The 20,050-nt window shown below is 42.4% G+C and overlaps 1 pseudogene; it reads left to right on the plus strand.

Moving 5' to 3' along the window:
- The window catches only part of LOC146831566 (uncharacterized), a 47,834-nt pseudogene extending 30,546 nt beyond the window's left edge, over window positions 1-17,288 (plus strand).
- Window positions 17,289-20,050: the final 2,762 nt, after the last annotated feature.

The raw sequence follows: 20,050 nt of genomic DNA on the forward strand, positions 1-20,050 counted from the left end.
TTTGAAAACCATGTTTTTATTTCTGCTGTACAAACATTGAAATTGTCATGCTTTTTTTCTACTGTTCAAAAAAATAAGGAGAACATTGTGTTAAAATAGGGCACCTGTGAATATAAAGTTACAGTTTTTTATGGCGACTGCTTTGTTGACAATATATACCTCCAATTGTTTGTATCCCTGATAGGTGGGACGTCTAGCGGCGAGGGGATTTTCCAAGTGGATTTTCCTGTGGTCTGAGTGCTCCTTTCTGGTGCTTCTTGTTAGTCTCTTCTGCTAGAAAATGTAGACACAAAGAGGAGGTTTCAGATTGGTTATACTTACAGCCATGGTTTTATGGGTTGCAATCTACCTGCTAAAGTCAAAAAGGTATTTTTAACGGATATTATCAGATATTGTTTTGTTGTTTAGACACATTTTTCAAAATTTTTAAAAGAAAGGAGAGATCTTTGCTGTTATTTCATAGTTGCCTGTTAAACGATATTTAGTAGGTTTGTTTTTTAAAGAGTGATTAGGAATCATTTTTAACTTTGGAGGTCATTCTTTCTTCAAAAAGTGATGGTGTTGATTGTTGAGGTTTGCAATTTTGGATTGGCAACTTCCAATTTAATGGAGGAATTGCAAGGTCTGTAAATAAATTAGAATGCCAGTATGTTTTACTGTAAACACATTCCATTTTATCCTCAAACACTGTCTATCACCTTCCCTGAGGCAAGCACCTGGCAGAGTTATACTAGTAATTTTGACCCCCACCACTGTCCAGCACCTTCCCTCAGGCAAGCAACTGGTGGGGTTGTAAAAATAATGTTGACACCTTCTACTGTCTGTCACCTTCCCTGAGGCAAGCACCCAGCGGAGAGGTGACAGTAATTTTGACATCCACCACTGTCTAGCACCTTCCCTGAGGAAAGCACACAGTGAAGTAGTGAGAGTACTTTTGACCCCCACCACTGTCCAGCACCTTCCCTGACCCAAGCACCTCGTGGAGTAGTAGTAGTAATTTTGACCCCCACCACTGTATAACACGTTCCATGAGGCAAGCAACTGGCGGAGTTGTAAAAGTAATTTTGACCCCCACTACTGACCAGCACCTTCCCTGAGACATGCACACCGTGGAGTAGTAATAGCAATTTTTTAACCCACTCCACTGTCCAGCACCTGAATCAAGCACCTGGCGGAGTTGTAATAGTAATTTTGACCCCCACGACTGTTCAGCACCTTCCATTAGGCAAGCAATTGGCAGAGTTGCAAAAATACATTTGACACCCAATACTGTCCGACACCTTCCCTAAGGCAAGCACCCAGCAGAGAAGTGACAGTAATTTTGACATTCACCGCTGTCTGGCACCTTCTCTGAGGAAAGCACACAGTGAAGTAGTGAGAGTAATTTTGACCCCCACCACTGTCCAGCACCTTCCCTGAGCAAAGCAACTGGTGGAGCAGTAGTAGCAATTTTGACTCCCACCACTGTACAGCACCTTCCCTCAGGCAAGCAACTGCCAGAGGTGTAATAGTAATTTTGACCCCCACCACTGTCCAGCACCTTTCCTCAGGCAAGCAACTGGCTGAGGTGTAATAGTAATTTTGACCCCCACCACTGAACAGAACTTTTCCTGAGCCAAGCACTTGGTGGACTAATAGTAGTAATTTTGACCCCCACCACTGTCCAGCACCTTCCCTGAGGCAAGCATCAAGTGGAGTTGCAAAAGTAATTTTGACCCCTGCCACTCTCCGACACCTTTCCTGAGCCAAGCACCTGGCGGAGTAGTGATAGTATTTTGACATCCATCACTGTCCAGTACCTTACCTGAGGAAAACACATGGAAATGTAGTGGTAGTATTGATAGTAAATCTAAACCCCAACCACTGTGCAGCATCTTTATTGAGGAAAGCACCCGGCAGAGTAGTAATAGTAGTTTGGACCTCCACCATTGTCATGAATCTTTCCTGAGACAAAGGTCATTTTTACTTTTTAACCCCTTCGGTGCTCATGACGGAACGGTTCCTTCATGAGCCACGGTTGAGCTGTGCTCATGACGGAACCGTTCCGTCATGACCACGCCCGCGCAAGATTCCGTCAGCACAGCGGCGGAATCTGCGCAGCATGGAAGGGGTTAAAGAAATTTTGCATTAAAAAATGCTATTAAAATAAACTTATAATGGTTCGCCTCCAGGCAATATATTCGAGGCTGCAGCTAGTCCGTCAAAAAGCAATTAATATAACATTTGGGCATTATCTGGGTTATTACCAAATGTGTTTATTGCACCCGTTTGACTTACTTGAGCAGATAGGTGGCACTATGTGAACAGCAAACTGTTATTTGTCTCCTCCTACTTCCGAAGCATGTGGTCACCACCGTAGTCAGTGTACCACTGAGGAGAAAATGGTGGATGGCTGAATTTAGATGTCTTTTGTGATGTACCATAATTTGAAAGAAAATATGTTTACGAAAATTCTTTTTGGGATGGTTCACCATCTGAAAATATGTATATTTATTATTTACTGTAAAAGAAGACAATTCTTTTCATTCTTTTTTAGAACAACTGCCATTTTGATTGCTCAAAGGCTCCACAGAAAGAGTGAAATAGAGAAAGGACAGCACAACTGTTGTGGTTATAATGCACGCGCTGCTCCTGATATCTCTAGTGCTGCATTATCAGTTTATTTCATATTTTATAAAAAATGTAAATTGGAATTGTACTGTGCTCAGTTGTTTCAAATATTTGACCGTCATTTATTTATATATTTATTTTCCAAACAAAAGGTACTCATTATGATGGGTTTTTAAACATGCGTTCTAATAACATGCGTAGTATTGGTATGCATGGTAAAGGTACTTATACTGTACCTCTATGGACATGCATGGTAGTGACATACATTGTAAAAATATTCGTGGTAATGGTAGGTGCTTTGTTAAGTCTGCGATGTAAAAATGTGCTTCGTACTAGTGTACATTGTATCGTCAAACATCTGCTGGATAATAGTTATCATTCTGGCAACTGTAGCAAGGTCGGTGGTACCTGTGGCTCCTTCCAGCTGCGTGCTCTCATGCAGCTACAATTTTCAGCCAAAACACATTTCCACAGAAACAAAAAACGGGCTGAGCCTCGCCATTGAGATGAGACTCTCAGCAGCTGATAGGACCTTTCAAAAGGGAGTTCATGGACCAGGGGGGAAGAAAACTCCACAAATGTAGTTTCAGTTAGACTACGTTTGACTTTGGGCAAGATGTTTGCTGCTATTTTCCACCGTATAGTACTAAATGTAAGCAAAGCACTGGACGTATGAGTGCGCTAGTTCCTTCTGATGGGAAAAAAACAGATATCATGCAAGTCCAACGTGGATTAATAAAATAATACTTTAAGGGTAAATAAATGTAAGAAGAATGAACTATGGTATTCATAACATGTTTTTGGCCAAGTGTAAAATAGAGAAGAATGTTAATTTTCTTACCAGTGTAAAACAAAAACAATCTAATTGTGTCCCTGTCAATTTCAAAGTGGATTGTTTAATTGCTGTCTATCATTCTCCAATTTGGCATGAGATCATCACGTGACACGTTCCCACACGTTGACATGAAATCACTTGATATTAGTTCTGTTGCACTTGCATGTTGCAAGCCATTGCCTGAAGGCTTATTATAACATGAGAGTACAATCAAAGATGTTTTCAACAGCTTTTTTTCTGGAAGCCAGTGTCAGAACAAAAGCACTATAACGTGTGTGATAAAAATTGCGGGGCAGATTTATGATGACTGGCGCATCCCTGCAAATCAGCAGAGATGCACCAGATAAGATGCGTCATGCAAGTTTACCCTTGCGCCACCACAGATGGCCGCATTTATAATGCGGCACATCATGGCGCAAGGATACACAGATGCGTGACGCATCTCCCGTCGGAAGGGTGGCGCATTGCTGGAGTCATGTCGCAAGCGCGACACAACTCCAGCAATGCTCGTGGCCTGCCCATACACAACATGGTGCGTCACGAGTGACGCAGCGGGGTCGGAAAAGTGACTGAGTGAAATCTTGTCGATTTCACTCAGGCACTTTTCCGAGGCGTTCCTGCGGCGGAACGCCCACCCTGCGCCGGTACGCCCACATGAAACCTGACGCAGGTTTCATGTGGCGCAGGGCTTTACAACATGACGCATCTCCCTAGATGCGTCAAGTTGTAAATCCCCCGCAGCATGGCGCTAGCTTTACGCCACCGCTGTGTCACAGAAGTGACGCAACGACGGCGCAAAAGTGGCACACCGGGCTTGTAGATCTGCCCTTGTACCTACAAGTGTAGATTTCGAGGTGACTGCAAATATTCGTCATTAGTCACTAATTCAAACTTAAGCACTGAAAAAATGATGGAGCATGACGAACTGTTCATCTAATGGATCTTATGACTAGTTACTGTCTGTGAAACCTTCCTAGGAAGACGCATTTTTTTAATGATACTTATTAAGCGACCATTACGTTTAAAGCATGTCATTCATATGATCTATCACAGGCGTTTCTGGACATGTCAAACAATTTTTTCTTTCCTTTGTCACCTGGCCTACTTGCTGAATCCATCAAGGGACCCTGGCTTCTCATCTAAGATGACTGCTGTTTGTGCAAGGGAGCACGCCATTGAATATAGCAGCGTTAAATTGTACGATGGCGGAACACATGTCCACTGATTGGATGTTCACATAGAAACTTCGCAATGAAGAAATAGAATAAAATCAAAATAAGCATTATCAGTACCAGTGATAATTTTGGTGTACACTCCGAAGATAACTTTATCTCGAACAGTGCTTTTTGTTCACAATTCAAAAAGTAGTAAATGGTTGTTTGTCAGACGACCTTGCAAGGCATTTGCTGCTTTTGGCTGGAAATAAAGCTATGTTTTTTGTCCTATCTGTCAACAGCTAAACATAACTCAGTACCACACTAAAAGCAAAATTACACCACAATTGAATCATTCAAGGACATATCACAATAGAACAATCAAAACAGAACACACACAAAAACTGTAGTATACAAAAAAACAGACCATACCACCAGCACAGCACAATTTTATACAGCAAATGAGCACAAACTTTCTTGTCACACATTTCCACCTCTAGAATCCAGTTTTCATAGCAGGGTGGTAAAAGGAGTTTCAGAATCCAGTTTTGCTAACATGGTGATGAAAGGTGTTTACCATAATAGTGTGATCCGGGCCAAAGGTGTGCAACCTTTGGCCCGGTGGCATGACACAGTCCCCTCCAATTAGTAAGTTGCAAAAGGTAGCTCTTTCAATAAAACAGCTTCAAGAACGTTCTCTACTGTCCAATCTCATCAAATCAATGTCCATGTGTTGTCTCAATTAAGGGTTGTTGCAAAAGTCGTTCCTTTGAATCTATCAAGCAATCCCTTTTTAATGGAAATATTTTCAAAATGTTTATATTTTTTTAAATGTGACTGTATTGCATCACATTCTTCTTGAATCCTGTTCCACCATGGATGCAACATTATTTTGGTCTGTCCATTCAATCAAATGATTCTGCATATTTATTAACCATGCTTACCTCAAGTGCTTTTTGTGTTACTACCCCAGATGAAAGTAAAAGTGTAAAAGATTTACAAGAGAGAAAGGTTTTTAGCATCTACTGGAAGCCAAATTATTGTAATTTTGCCTCAGATGCAGCACGTGAGTATTTCAGAGTTAAATTTAATCTGAACGATTTTGAATTCCTGACCAGGGACGTAACACAGGCCCCCGCAGCCCCCGCCGTGTGGTGGGAGCAAGTTCCAGGGGGCCCCCTCAGCACAGCACTACGGCGGATGAGCTCCAGAGAGAGTCCAGAGGGGCCCCTCCACGTGCCTTGTAGGTGGGCCCCCTCAATTTTCGATACGCCTCTGTGCCTGAACTCTTCATGTCTCGGGAAATGTGTCATCAGAAATGAATATGTAACATCTGATCTGAGAGATTTTACTTGGACATTGGTCTAAAATGTCTTCTTGTATATGCTGTAGTTTCCTTAGGGCAAATTCGGGGAACAATGACTAACATGTGCTTCAATTATCTAATTTCAAGATAATATACGCAACAATCAGCATGGAGGTTAGCTGGATTAAAGGGCAGTTTTTATGATGAGTTGTGACTGATGGAAGCAAGTATTCAAAATCACGAACATGAGTGACTCCAGGAAGAGACGCTAATAAAGGAGTGCAGATGCCTCACACTGTGGAAAAAACTAAGGGGGAGATTTACTTAGCTTTTGCGCCAGGTTAGCATCACAAAAGTGATACAAAATGATGCAAAATTTTTTTTTTGTAATTTATTTTGCAGCTCTAAACTTGCGCTTGCTTCGCGTTACTTTGCGCCATGGGGGCATACCAAGGGTGGTGCATGGGCGTTTCTATGCAACCACCCAAAGTTTCTCACGCTAAAACCAATTTACTAAAAACAGTAGATTGGGTTTAGCGTGAAAAAACTGTGCCCTTTTCAACTAGGCGCAAGAAATATTTACGATTTTGCATGCGTGCTGCACTGTGCAGCACGCATACGAAGTGAGAAAAGCTGTCCCTTGTGTTGAGCATAGTATTTTGTACAGGAAGGGTACCCTTCCTGTACAAAACCTATGCTGGACTCATGCACACACCCTAGCGATGTGGCGCTAAGGTGTGTGCATGGGGCACGGCAGCTGCAATCAGCGCCGGCGCAAGGGAAATGGGAGGTGAGATCCATATCTTTAAAGATATGGGGGCAAATTATCAAGCATGGCGTTAAAATTATCGCCGCTTTAGCGGCAGAAAACTGCTGCTAAAACGGCGATAATGGGCTTGATAATATGCCGCAGAGAATTCCAATAGAAGCCCATGTTGACACCAGAACATGGGCTTATATAGGAATTCTCAAGGGCATATTATCATGCCCATTATCGCCGCTTTAGCAACAGTTTTCTGCCGCTAAAGCGGTGATAATTTTAACGACGTTTCTTGATAATATGCCCCTTGGTGGTCTTCTGCTCCCTCCCTGTCACGCAACGCAGCGCAGCCTCGTGATGGGCTGCGCTGCCTTGCGTGACTTTTTCGTAAATCTCCACTAAGAGCAGTGCCGATGTCAGTAGACTGAACATTAGTCATCCATCAGTCCAGTCTAAAACTGCACAACATTTGGAATTTTCACTTTATTAAGTTTCAAAAAGTTTAATTGCATCCATTTGCAAAAAGCGTTTAGAAAGATGCTGATCCAGCATATTGAATCATCATTCCATGCATCAATTCCGAGGATGAGCAGGGTGCCATAAGTGTTTCAGAGGATTGTAAGGCCAAATATCTGATCACCCTCCCAAGAGATTATAAAAAGCATAAGAAGATGCAATAATCACTGGTGTTTCCTCTGTGAAGGCATGCTTGTTATAAACAATAGGGCAGGAGCTCAGCATCTTGGTGAAACTTTTCAGAAAGAAGGAGAGTCTTTATAGGAGTGGTACCCAATAATTCCTCTAATTGTCCACCTTAAATATCATGGTCAAAGGCAGTAGAGAATTGGACAGCAGTATCCTGTCTCCTGCATTCTTGAGGATATTCCACCTGTTACAAGTTGAAATCAGAAATAACTCATTCCCAGGAAAAGGTCTGAGTCCAGACCACAAAATAGTAAGATCTTTATTGCCTTCCAAAACATTGAATAGTTAAACTTGGCCGTCCTTTCCCTGCAATTTTCTTTCAGTTTCTGAATTCCTGGAATGAGGATGCTAAGTTGACAATTTGCATTATCCAATGGGTAGAAGTTCAACCCTTTAAAAAGAAGGAGTAGTCAAAAAGAGAAGTAAGAATTGTTGGTGCTGGTCATAACAGCTATATTGACTTGCTCTAGGTTTTTCAGAACTTAGGTCCTGATTACGAGTTCAGAAGAAGACCACTGTGGCGTCGGTCTCCCACCAGCTGAATTACAATGTTACCACTAGCCCTGGTGTTTCTGGCGGCCGCGTGTATTTTATAATATGTGTCAATGATGTTGTGTATATTTTGATTTCAGCAAGACTCACACGAAAAAATTCCTACTAAGAATATTTTCCCATTTCTAGAGTCTGGGCCATATGTGCCCAGTCCAGTTAATAGATAAATAGTACAAAATGGACTTACCGGGATTTCGGCTTTCAAAGGGTTGTTTTCTTTGGGTTCAAGGTGCTGCTGTGAAGGTAGGACCTGGAAAAAGAGATCCACGTTGGTGAGTGAAGGAAATAAAAGGAAATCGGTGAAAATGCACCACAATTCCTTCCATTCAGTTGACTCGAAGCAAGCGGTCCCACTGCCATGGTCAGCTTGTTGGAAAGCCAACTTGTAATTCAGACGGTGGTGAAACTTTTCTGTACTGCCCTATGACAGCTGCTTTCTCCCAACTGCCGTCAATGCGGTCTTCGAATGGCTGTTATATCAGTGTGTCCTGGCGGTCTTTCAAACAGCAATCTGACAGTATCGTGATATGGTGGGCAGACCGCCTAGTCGGCAGCGGTGAATCTGGCGCAATGACGGCAGTGGGACTGCCAAACTCCTAATCAGGCCCTTAAACTGAGCATGGATTATCTACCCACCTTTACTTTAGGGGCTGGCTCATTGGTACTCTGCTGTTGATTTTTACAACAAGTGAGAATGACTATCAAATTAATGTTATTCACAAGATTTTAATTTGGATTTTTCCAACTACTCTTTTTTTTAACCACTATTAAAATACTCTTTAATACAGATGGATGAGAGCTTATGATATTACCCTAGATCCACTAACATCAGGATTGGAAACAACAATTATGCTGACACTGGAGTTCTCACTTCTCTTCATTATATCATAAGTTACTAGTTATTTTCATTTCACTCGGCTTCAAATACTGTGGGATATTTAATGCATCTGTATATGATTCTTCATATCCTCTCACTTCTAATCAAAAGATTAACACAAGCATCCTTTAGGCTACTTCCGTACTTTTAAAGGCATTGTTTTCCTTTATTTGGTTCTCTTTATTACTCTAAGATAAATACACTAAAACCATTGTATTACATTCAGAGGGCATGTTGCACCAAAGCATTGGTGCACATTTCTGTGATATAAAATGCCCTTTGTGAGCGTACCCCAGTGGTTTTTCATTCCATACATCTAGATTAATTATTGGGATGTTTGGGCAGGGAGGGTCCCGGAAAGCAAGTGTAAATGATTTGATCATAGCCTTGGCCTGGATATGCATGCATAAAAAAGAAACAGGGAAGGACTTGCTGCTTTATTATGCATTGCCTCCCAAGAACCTGCTGGGCATAGTAACAGGTGCTTGCTGACACTAGGAGGCTCCCTGCCCAATACCCACATCACCCATGAAAGTACAGCAACATGTTTCTTTTCACCTATTGTTCAGGGGTGATTTTTTAAATGTTATCACATACTCAGGCATTTCAGTGGAAAGGCATGGTGTCTGCAGTACATATGGGGCCATTTCCATCTCCTACCTGCTTTGAAACATCCCCAGCGGGATTTCTGTGCCTGTTAAGGTCTGCTGCAGTTGAATGTGAAGAATGTCAAGTCCACTTCAGTGCACCTTTCTGTGAATAAAAAATGTGATGACATTTTCTCCTGCTACATCTCCTGACTTGCCATCATGTACATGATTGGAATGGGGAAAGAAGGACATGTGCAGGCAATCTCCACATATGCATCCGAGAGAACAAATTCATTTTGAGACTTAGTGCATGCATATATTTGTTTTTTTGGCTCTTAAGATTTTTACAACAAATAATTTGCAGTAAACACTGGCTAGAGCAACAATATATACAAAATGTGTGTGCTAACTTCTTCCCATTCTCCAACTACCCTTCCTTGATTTTGGAAGCTTGATGGTAAATGGCAATTCACCACGGGCCTTCAGCAGCAGCACCTCTGCACAGTGCAGATTACAATCATGCTCCAGACCACTCAGCTCTCTTTACTTGTCAGGGGTACGTACTATTGCCATACAGGATGTTCTAGGAGTAGCTGTGCACCCAAGTCACATATATGTGGGGTCCAGAGTGTGTTGTTGACAGCAATAAAGAGGCAACTCTCCAAACAACTGGAGATCAAAAACCTCCTGGATCCACCACAATCGAGATTATGTGCTAATCACAGAACAGGAACTGCTCTTATTGCAGCTGCAGGTGAACTTTCAATCTCTCCTACACCAGTAAGAGACAGCAGCCCACATCCTCCTCAAGCTCTCTGCAGCCTTCAACACCATGTCACATCACACCCGCCTACACGAACTTTATCAGATGGGGATCCAAGGAAAGGTCCTTAAATGGATGGCTTTCTTCCTCACCAGAAGAACCCAGAGCATCCGCCTCCTGCCTTACACCTCTGGCCCAAAGAACATCATCTGCAGCATTAACCAAAGTCCAACCCTGTTCAATACATACATGGCCCTCCTAAAACGCTGGTCCAAAGCTACGGAATGAGCATCATATCATATGCTGATGACACTCAGCCCATCGTCTCCCAATCTTCAAACCCCTCTAACACTAAAACCAATTTTTCCATGGGTGCATGACCAACATAGCCAGCTGGATTCAAAACAAATGCCTTAAACTCAACACCCCAAAAAAACGGAGGTACTCATCGTCGGGAGCAACACCTCCCCATGGGACGACTACTGGTAGCCAGTGGAACTGGGCCTCTCACCCACTCCCACAGACCACGCCAGAAACTTCTGCATCATACTCGATAAAAAGATCACCAAGAGGAAGCAGATAAACTCTGACTTCCCAACCAGATTCCTCACCCTCTGCATGCTCCAGAAAATATTAAACTGACTCCACATCAATGTTAGAAGCACCGTCACCCATGCCCTCATCACCAGCCGCCTGGACTACGGAAACTCCCTCTACGTGGTCATCACCTCACAACTACTGAGCAGACTGCAAACCATCCAAAATGCAAAAGCCAGACAAATCCTCCCAAGACCACCCCCACATCAGAGCACTCCACTGGCTCCACGGCCAAAAACAATGTCAATTCAAGCTGCTGATCAATGCATATAAGGCCTTGCACTATAAAGAACAGCCTACCTCAACCACAGACTGAACTTCTACCAACAGGGAAGACAACTATGCTCCACATCTCTCTTTATCGCCCACATGCCCCGCTTCCGCAAAATCAGAAGAGGCAGCTGCACCTTCTCCTACCTGGCCGCAAAGACCTGGAATGGCCTCCCACTCCACCTCCGGACAGCATGCATCCTTTACCCCACTCCAGCACCTGAATATGCTTAAGGCTGATAAGCAGCACTCTATAAATCATTGACTGATTGATTGAGGAGCTCTATTGAGTAAAGGAAGTGCTCCTCAGTGCCTACTTCCTACTTCATCATCTCTTGAGGGGAAACAACCATTACAACGCAACTATTACATCGCACTACACTTACAACGCAGGCATTACAACGCAACATCCTTTACAACGCATGACACTACAACGCATACCATTACAACGCATACCATTACAACTCAGACACTACATCGCATGTCACTACAACGCAGGCATTACAACGCATACCATTACAACGCATACCATTACAATGCATACCATTGGAGTTAGAATAGTAATTTTTAACCCCTACACTATCCAACACTTACCCTACTGTTGCACCCCCTGGAGTTAGAATAGTAATTTTTACCCCTATACTATCCAACACTTACCCTACTGTTGCACCCCCTGGAGTTAGAATAGTAATTTTTACCCCTATACTATCCAACACTTACCCTACTGTTGCACCCCCTGGAGGTAGAATAGTAATTTTTACCCCTATACTATCCAACACTTACCCTACTGTTGCACCCCCTGGAGTTAGAATAGTAATTTTTACCCCTATACTATCCAACACTTACCCTACTGTTGCACCCCCTGGAGTTAGAATAGTAATTTTTACCCCTATACTATCCAACACTTACCCTACTGTTGCACCCCCTGGAGTAAGAATAGTAATTTTTACCCCTATACTATCCAACACTTACCCTACTGTTGCACCCCCTGGAGTAAGAATAGTAATTTTTACCCCTATACTATCCAATACTTACCTTAAATGCAATTTAACAATATGCGTTGTAATGGTATGCGTTGTAAAGGTAGTATGCGATGTAATGGAATGCGTTGTAAAGGTAGTTTTTAAAAATGCGTTGTAGTGTCATGCGATGTAATGGAATGCGTTGTAGTGGATGTTGCATTGTAAAAATTGTGTTGTAAGTCCATGCGTTGTAAAAGTATGCGTTGTAACGTCATACATCCTCTCTTGAGACTTACATCATATTATAAAATATGCATTGAATCAGAGGATACAGAAGTGTCTATATAAAAAACTGTTCTGCGACAGCTAATAATGGATGGAGTGCTGAATAAATCAAATATTCAGTGCCAGTAAAGAGATATGGGTTAAATCCATCATTATTATGTTCACTATGCCACCCTTTGTTTGGACCCAATCATATGCAGATCAGTCTTGACCCTGCCCCTCATGGGATCAGCCCAGCCAAAACTGCCAAGCCAGGTACTGCCTGGAGAGAAAACAAACATCCTGGGACTGGTCCAAGGTATCGCCTCTCATCAGCCAGGCTAGCTTGAATTCGGTGGCAGAGTGAGCATTTGACCTACGTGTGAGCATATCCATCCCACTTAAGGCAATCAATCATTCACCTCCAGTAAAGATATCTGGGTTAAATCCATTGTTATTTTGCTTACTTTGCCACCCTAGTTTGGAATCATCCATTTCCAATTCCGTCTTTACCCTGCTCCTCATGGGAACAGGCCAACCCGAACTGCCAAGCCAGGTCTTCCCTGGACAGTCTTGCATTGAAAAAAGGGGTGGTTGGGGAAAACCTTGCACCCTATGGCGGGCACCCCATGGTGCCTGCTACATTGTGAATGCTTGGGAAGAGGGGTCTCTTGGGTTCCCCCACGGGCCACATTAAGTCACCTATAGGTGAAGAGGGGCCTGCAACGGGCCCCCAAAGACCAATTTCCAAAGCCATTTTGTCTTGGGCAAACCAATTCGGAACGGCTGTCCGAATCGGTCATCGTACTCGCTTGTTCGGAAACCGTCTCCATTGGGCTGTACGATTCGGCTCCAAACAACCTGAGCTGCCTGAATCTCGTTCAGAACTGATTCGGACAGCCCGGATGGTTTGTTGCATCGTAGTCAGTAGTCTGGAAGGTTTACCAAATCGGTCGGATACAAGAGTTCCGAATTGGATTCAACAATACCGAATCCCATCCGGAGCCCTTCCTAATGAGATCGTAATCGGCCCCTTAGTCTCCAATACTTTCTTCAAAGTGGTTAAGTAGAAGTATGAATATTTAATTTGATAATTTCAGTGTGAAATCCTTTTGTTAAACTGCATTTGTATTTTGGAGAAATTGTTTATGTTGTTTAATTAATAATGTTGGTGTTCAGAAATATGATCAAAAAAGAAGTTAGCTGTATGTTTGTAATAAATAATATAATTAATTCATTTTTTCTTAGAAGAAAGACATGTAACAGATTTTTCAGCTTTATTTGTCTTTTCAAAGTTTATTCAATGTAACCTACATGTTTAAACATATATATAGTTCTACTTATAAATAAACCATTATATCTAGATACTCTGTTATCATTTTGTAACATAAAAAAAATCATATACATAATTACCACATAATTTTAAAATAGGTTTTTTAATATATATAAAATATTACTTCTTTTTATAGTATTATTTCATTTATACTTTACAATGTTTTAACATTTTTTACATCATTTTTTAACCAACTTTAGATGTTAAACAATTTTTAACATTTTTTAAAACATTCATTCACCATTTTTAAATGACTTCGTATTCACTTCTATGGGGCAATAGTCTATTTATAGCTTCAATTAAGATCAATCATTTTTTACTGCTACCATGTTAAAGATTTTCTTTTGAAGGTTTCGAGGCTAGGGGGAATGTAGGGGAGTAGTCTAGTGGCTAGTTATAATGTTGTTTGTAGTTATTTTTGTACGTTTAGTTGTGCAAACACCTTAACTGCTGGGACCCCCCCCAGTGCTGAGCCTTTTTTGGGCTATTTGGGGTAATTGGTGCTAAGGGCTCTATAGCATTTTTTGCACGGAAGGTATCCATGCCATATTTATCTCCTTTTTTCCAACATCCTGAGGATTGTAAAGGATTCCAGGGGTTGAGGGGACCACGAAAATAGGCAAAATATATCTACAAAACTTTGAGTTTTTTGGGGAAATTAGCAACAAAAGTGCTCTGGATAAAAGTGCCTGTTTCTTTTCCTAAAATGACATCAACAAACAGTTTGCTGTGCAATAGTCACCATCTTCCCATCTTTCATGAATAGGCAGAGCCAAATGAAGAAAACATTTTTTTTTCCACAGTCTTTGCATTTTTAAGGTGATAGCCCCTTTTTCCTATTTTGTGTGCCCTCAATCTTCCTCCAGTATGTGGTGGAAAAAACTGTTAAACCCTTTTGTGATTCAGGAAAGCTATAGATTTTTGGAAAGGATATACAATTCTGAATTCAGAAAAGGGCTCATGTGTGTAGATCCCTAAAGGTTTTCCCAAATAAACTAACAGCCATGTGTGATAACATTTTCATCTGTAACTTTATGTAACAAAGGCCAACTTACAAAAGCAATATACCATTATATCTAATAGACCCTTCAGTTGTGAGGATGTATAGAGTTTATAGGTTCCCAGGAACCCAAGGTACCCAGAGCTAACACCTGAGTTGCATCGTACAATGATTTTTCATTGTGTAGCGAGTGTAGGACAATTCATGTGGTGAAATATGGGTATCAAGAAAATCTAGGTACTTCTGAAATCGCCACAGGCTGTAGAGTTAAGGATAAGTTGTAATTTTTGTACATGTATGAGTTTGTGTGTCCGCATTCTAGCATATGATTTAGAAGGTATTTTTTAAAATGTCTTCTTTCTTACACACTGGCTTGGATTTAGAAGGCACAAATGCAGAGATATCCAAATGGTAATAAGGAATATTATACTATTTTATTCTCCAATACATCTTCTGATAAAAACTGGTACCTGACTTGTGTGGGTAGGCCTAGTACCTGCACCGGAAACCAGGCCAAAACATAACATGGACACAAGTGGTAAGTTGTAATACCATTGCTCATCAAACATTAAAGTGATAGGTGCCCCGCCCAAGAAATGAACTAAATGTGACAGGTTCCACGCCCCTCAAATGAACTAAAAGTGATAGGTCCCACGCCCCGGAAATGAACTAAAAGTGACAGATCCCATGTCCCCTAAATGATGTAGGTGACCACTTGTCCCAAAAGGGGCTGGATCCCATAGGGGCGAGCTGTTTTGGAGACCCTAGCAAACCAGAACCCTATGATGCCATGTGTCCGAGTTGTGATGTAGAGGTTTACGCCTCCTTTAGGGGTTGCTTAGAACACATATAAGGCACCCTCAACAGATGTTTACAGCAACCAGGAGCCTGAATACAGAAAGAGGAACTTATCAATATGAAGAGATATAACCCAATCAACAAATGGATCCACCAAGCTCAATAATTATAATCGGAGCATAACAGAAGAGATCATTGATGAGACTTCTCAACAGAACGCTCCTAAAGATATGGGCTGCGACATTACTGGTTTTCACAATGACTTGTGCTGCCGGATGTAATCGCTTAGAGGCCCATTAGGATGGCGGGCAGAATTTAGTCCGCCCGCCACCCTAGTGGTGCTGGGACCGGCCGCCAGTGGTGCGGTGGTCTCGCACCTGCAATTAGGATGCCACCACCACCATGGCGGTGGCATCCTCCATTCCCAGCATTGTGGCGGGTGGTGCTCACAGCACCGCCCGCCACAATGCTGGGAATGCGCTGTGTGCATTGTCATGCTCAAGGTGACAGGCACCGCAAGGTGCCTGCCACCATGTCCATGACAATGCAGGGGGTACCATACGTACCACCCCTGTGCATCCCACAACCCACAAACACCCTGGGGGCCCGCAACAGACCCCCAAAGCCAAAACCGCCTGTCTTTCCATGGCGGAGTCTCCGCCATGGAAAGGCAATTCCCCGCCATCATCCTAATATTGATGGCACCCCCACCATATTCCTGGGCTTTTCCGCCCGGTAGACAATCGGGAGGATTGCCTACCAACAGAAAACCGTCAGAACGGCCTTCCTGTCTGCCGTGGTCCGCCCTGCCATCGTAATGTGGCAGGGGGAAAAGTCATGCGGGCGGTAGGTTTTGGTGGGCGGATCGCCACCGCCAAACGGGCGGTGGCGATCTGCCCGTTATCATAATGACCTCCAAAGTCTCAAGGAATGACATCACCGATTAAGGTTGATAGCAGCGACAGTGAGGGCTCTACTAACGGTGAAGGGTCTGCTGGAAGCAACTTCTTCAAAATAGAAGAGGGTGAAGAAGCAATAGCGGCTCCTAACTCATCTATGAATATATGACTTCTATGGAGGAAGCAGTTCCCGATACAGTGGTTGTGCAGCAGTTTAGTACAAGCTCCGAAGACAGTAGGGTATCACTGAAACTCTGTGACTCAAGAATTCAGGGGTGCAGCTGAGGGCTATGAAAATGCTGAGGTTAGTAAAAACATTAGAGACAGTTAACGTGCATAATAGTGTATTTTATTTTAACTAATGAGTTGTCTCTCTTTCTTCTTTTGAACTGTAAAAGCAACCCCAAAAAGAAAAGGTGCAGCGGGACAGCTGTCGAAAGTTAATGATGTCAATTTTTTCTGTCTATGGTGTTCAGAGCAGACTGAAAGTTCCACATGCCAAAACAACGATGGCTGCAGGAATTGTGTCTGTGCAACTAGGAGTGGTGCCTGTGAAAAGGAAAGTCCAGTGGTACCCCAAGATGCCGCATTGTCTGTTAAAGGTTTTGCTGCAGCAGTTGTACTAGCATGTGTCAAACGTGACTATTACAGCCTTTGTTACAGCCATCAAATGAAGAATCCTCAGCAGGCTGCGCACGAATGCCTATGTGACTCATACAGAGCAAGAACAATCCGTTATATATGTAGTTTGTTAGACACGCACAAGATGTATAAACTGCTAAGGGTTGTGAGCTGAAAAGAAATATGTCCACCCTGATATGCTGAACACCTTGTCAATGGCACTCAATGAGATCCGATATGCCAGTGAACCAAGCTCAAAACTACAGGGTATGCCAGGGCTATGTACGGGCTTTCATAGAAAGATTTTAGAAAGGCTTGTAGAAAGGCGTATGTGTAATATGTATTTAAAAAATAGAAGAGCAGGTTCTTTAGCCTCCCGAAGACTATTTTAAAATAAGTTATTATTCAGTGTTATATACCTTTGTGTATTTAGAACAAAACCATGCCGGTGCCATGTGGCTATGCATTATACCCTGCATACTGATGTGGAGGCTGACATGGAAGGCCCTGATAGAACTATGGTAGGCTATATACTATGAAAATGTGAATTGTTTTTTGTTAATATTTTGCTAAGATTCTTTATTATTATAAAAATGGACTTACAGAACCCAAGCATCTTTCATTTCAAACACTGTAGTGACTGATAACATGTCTGGGACCCGTTTCATTTTTTTTATTATGATACAAAAGGGACAGGTAGCTTTGGAAGCGCCAAAGCTCTGTATTGAAGGGCTGTAGGTGAAAATGAACCGGTAAACAGAGACCTGGTAAGACATGGTAATCAGGAGAGAAGGTTATAATCAGCTGTAAAGTTATAGCAAAACATAATAACAGATCCCGTTATATATTAATTGACATAGATATGTTGTCCAAGTATGTCTTTGCTGAAGTGCTAAGCGATAAAAGTGGGCCTAGCTCAAAGCTGCCTTCAAAGCCATCTTTGAGAAGGGACGAATTCCTCAAAAATACAAACAGATGCGGGGAAAGAATTCTTAAACAAGTTGTTTCTGAAATTATTAAAGCAGCATGCTGTTCAACATTTTGAGTCACACACGAAGCAAGAGCAGCTTTTGTAGAGCGGTGTAACTGAACTTTAAAGTCTAAGATGTGGAGATTTTTTACGGCCTACAACACATACAGATATGTTGATGTTCTACAGGCATTTATAGATGTTTATAATGCCAGTTATCACTGAACCATCGAAACTTCACCCGTAGAGGTAATGCCGGCCTAATTCGTTAAAGGTCTGCAGTACAGTGTACAGTTGCCATTTCACTACAATGGTGAAGAAGCCTCTTTTTAAAAAAGGGGACCATGTTAGGATTTCAAAATTGAAAAGTGTGTTCACTAAGGCATACCAGCAGACATTTAGCGACAAGATATTTACAGTGGAAATTGTGGAGCTTAAAGAAAGATTGTATATTTACAGGTTAGAGGAGTACGATGGGAAAGAGGTGTCTGGCATCTTTTACAAGGAAGAGGTACAAATGGTACCCGACGATCCGCACAGGGTGTATAGGATTGAAAAAGTTCTGAAAAGGAAAGGTAGCGTTACTAACAGCCAGGCATTTGTCAAATGGCTGGGTGGCCAGAGAAATTTAACAGTTGGGCATTGGCCAGCTCCCTGAAGGGTGTGTGAGTTTGGGACGGTCTAAAGCTCAAGATAAGATGGAGACAGTGCCCTTTTATATTACCCAGCCATCTAACACTTCTAAGGACATGTTCCCCGACAACCAGATTTCTAATTACACCATGAAACTGGCTAAACCTGTGGACCTGAAAGGGGATTGGGAAGTAGCCCTAACATAAATCCAATACCCAAGAACATGGAATACATTTGCACTGAACAAAGCCAAACTTAACATAAAGTGTGAGCAGGACCATTTGAGCATACACGCTGGTTTTCCGTACGGATACTACCCAACCGTTACAAACGTTTTCGATGCCATCAACAAATCCATATCCAGTATTGAAACCTATTCGACTATTCATCTGATGCTAGATAATGTTAGAAGTAAGGTGTTACTTAAAGCCCCAGGCCACAATACATCGTTTAACTGCTCTGGAAAATTAAGAAGGATTATAGGCACAGTGCAACATGTAAGAAGTCAGGTTGAACTCGACCACATGTGCCCTGAAATTAACGGTGAATTGTATACACTCACTGTGTATAGCAATATTGTAGAGGCACAGAGGATTGGGGATAGTTATTCACTGTTGTTAAGATGGGTACATGTGCAGGTCAAAAATAATACACACCTGTACAGGGTACAATTGTTCAAAACAGTCTGGAGAAACATTAGTTTGTAAGCCACGTGGGGGGTTTGGCCAGTGGCTTTTTTCGAGGTACAGATGTCATAACTGGTGTGGTCCAAGAGGGTAATAGCCGTGGAACTTCTGAGGCACGAAGGTGGTGACAGGTTGGGTCCCTTTAGACTTTCAAGCAGGCACCTGTGGTCACCATTACCCATGACCGTAAAAGGGATAGAGATCAGAAGAGGCTCACAGAAACTGCTCCCAGCCTCTAGGAGCATTTTGGTTTGTTAGGGGTCTGGCGTGCGTGAGACCTTTGACTAGGCCGTGCATGTGGATTCCAACACTGTAAGGTCTTTAGAAGCTGCAAGCTTACTTATAAACATCTGCGCTTCCTCTCGGTACCTTTGACTTAGATTTTTTAAGAGGTCTTCAACAAAGAAACCTGAGGTTGGTGGGGGACCTTGAGGCGGCTGCTGTGGTTGCTGAGGGGCTGCAGGGTTTGCTGGTTGTTGTTCAGAGTCTGGGGCATATAGAGTTAGCTTATTTTTTTATGTTTTCCACTGTTTGTAATAGATCAAAAAATGTTTTAGGGTGCTGGTGTAAAGGTTTGCCTTGTCGTATGGATTTAGATCAGCCGGTTCAAAATATCTTTAATTTCAGTATCCAGCCTCAGAGTCTCATTCTTACTTATACCCCATGCATTGTCTGTAGATGGTCCCAAATGTACCAATTGCTGTCTAGGAACCAAATACATCTTTGAGGCATGCTCCATCACTGGCCGAGAGGATACTTGTAATTAGGGGTATAGCTATGCCCAACAGCGAACCTATAGACCTGCCAGACTGTTTTACCAATTTTTTCTTGGAAATGAGGGATGCCCTTTTATTACTGAGCTTCT

This window comes from Triturus cristatus, chromosome 5_1 (assembly GCF_964204655.1).
Source record: "Triturus cristatus chromosome 5_1, aTriCri1.1, whole genome shotgun sequence".
Lineage (NCBI taxonomy): Eukaryota > Metazoa > Chordata > Amphibia > Caudata > Salamandridae > Triturus > Triturus cristatus.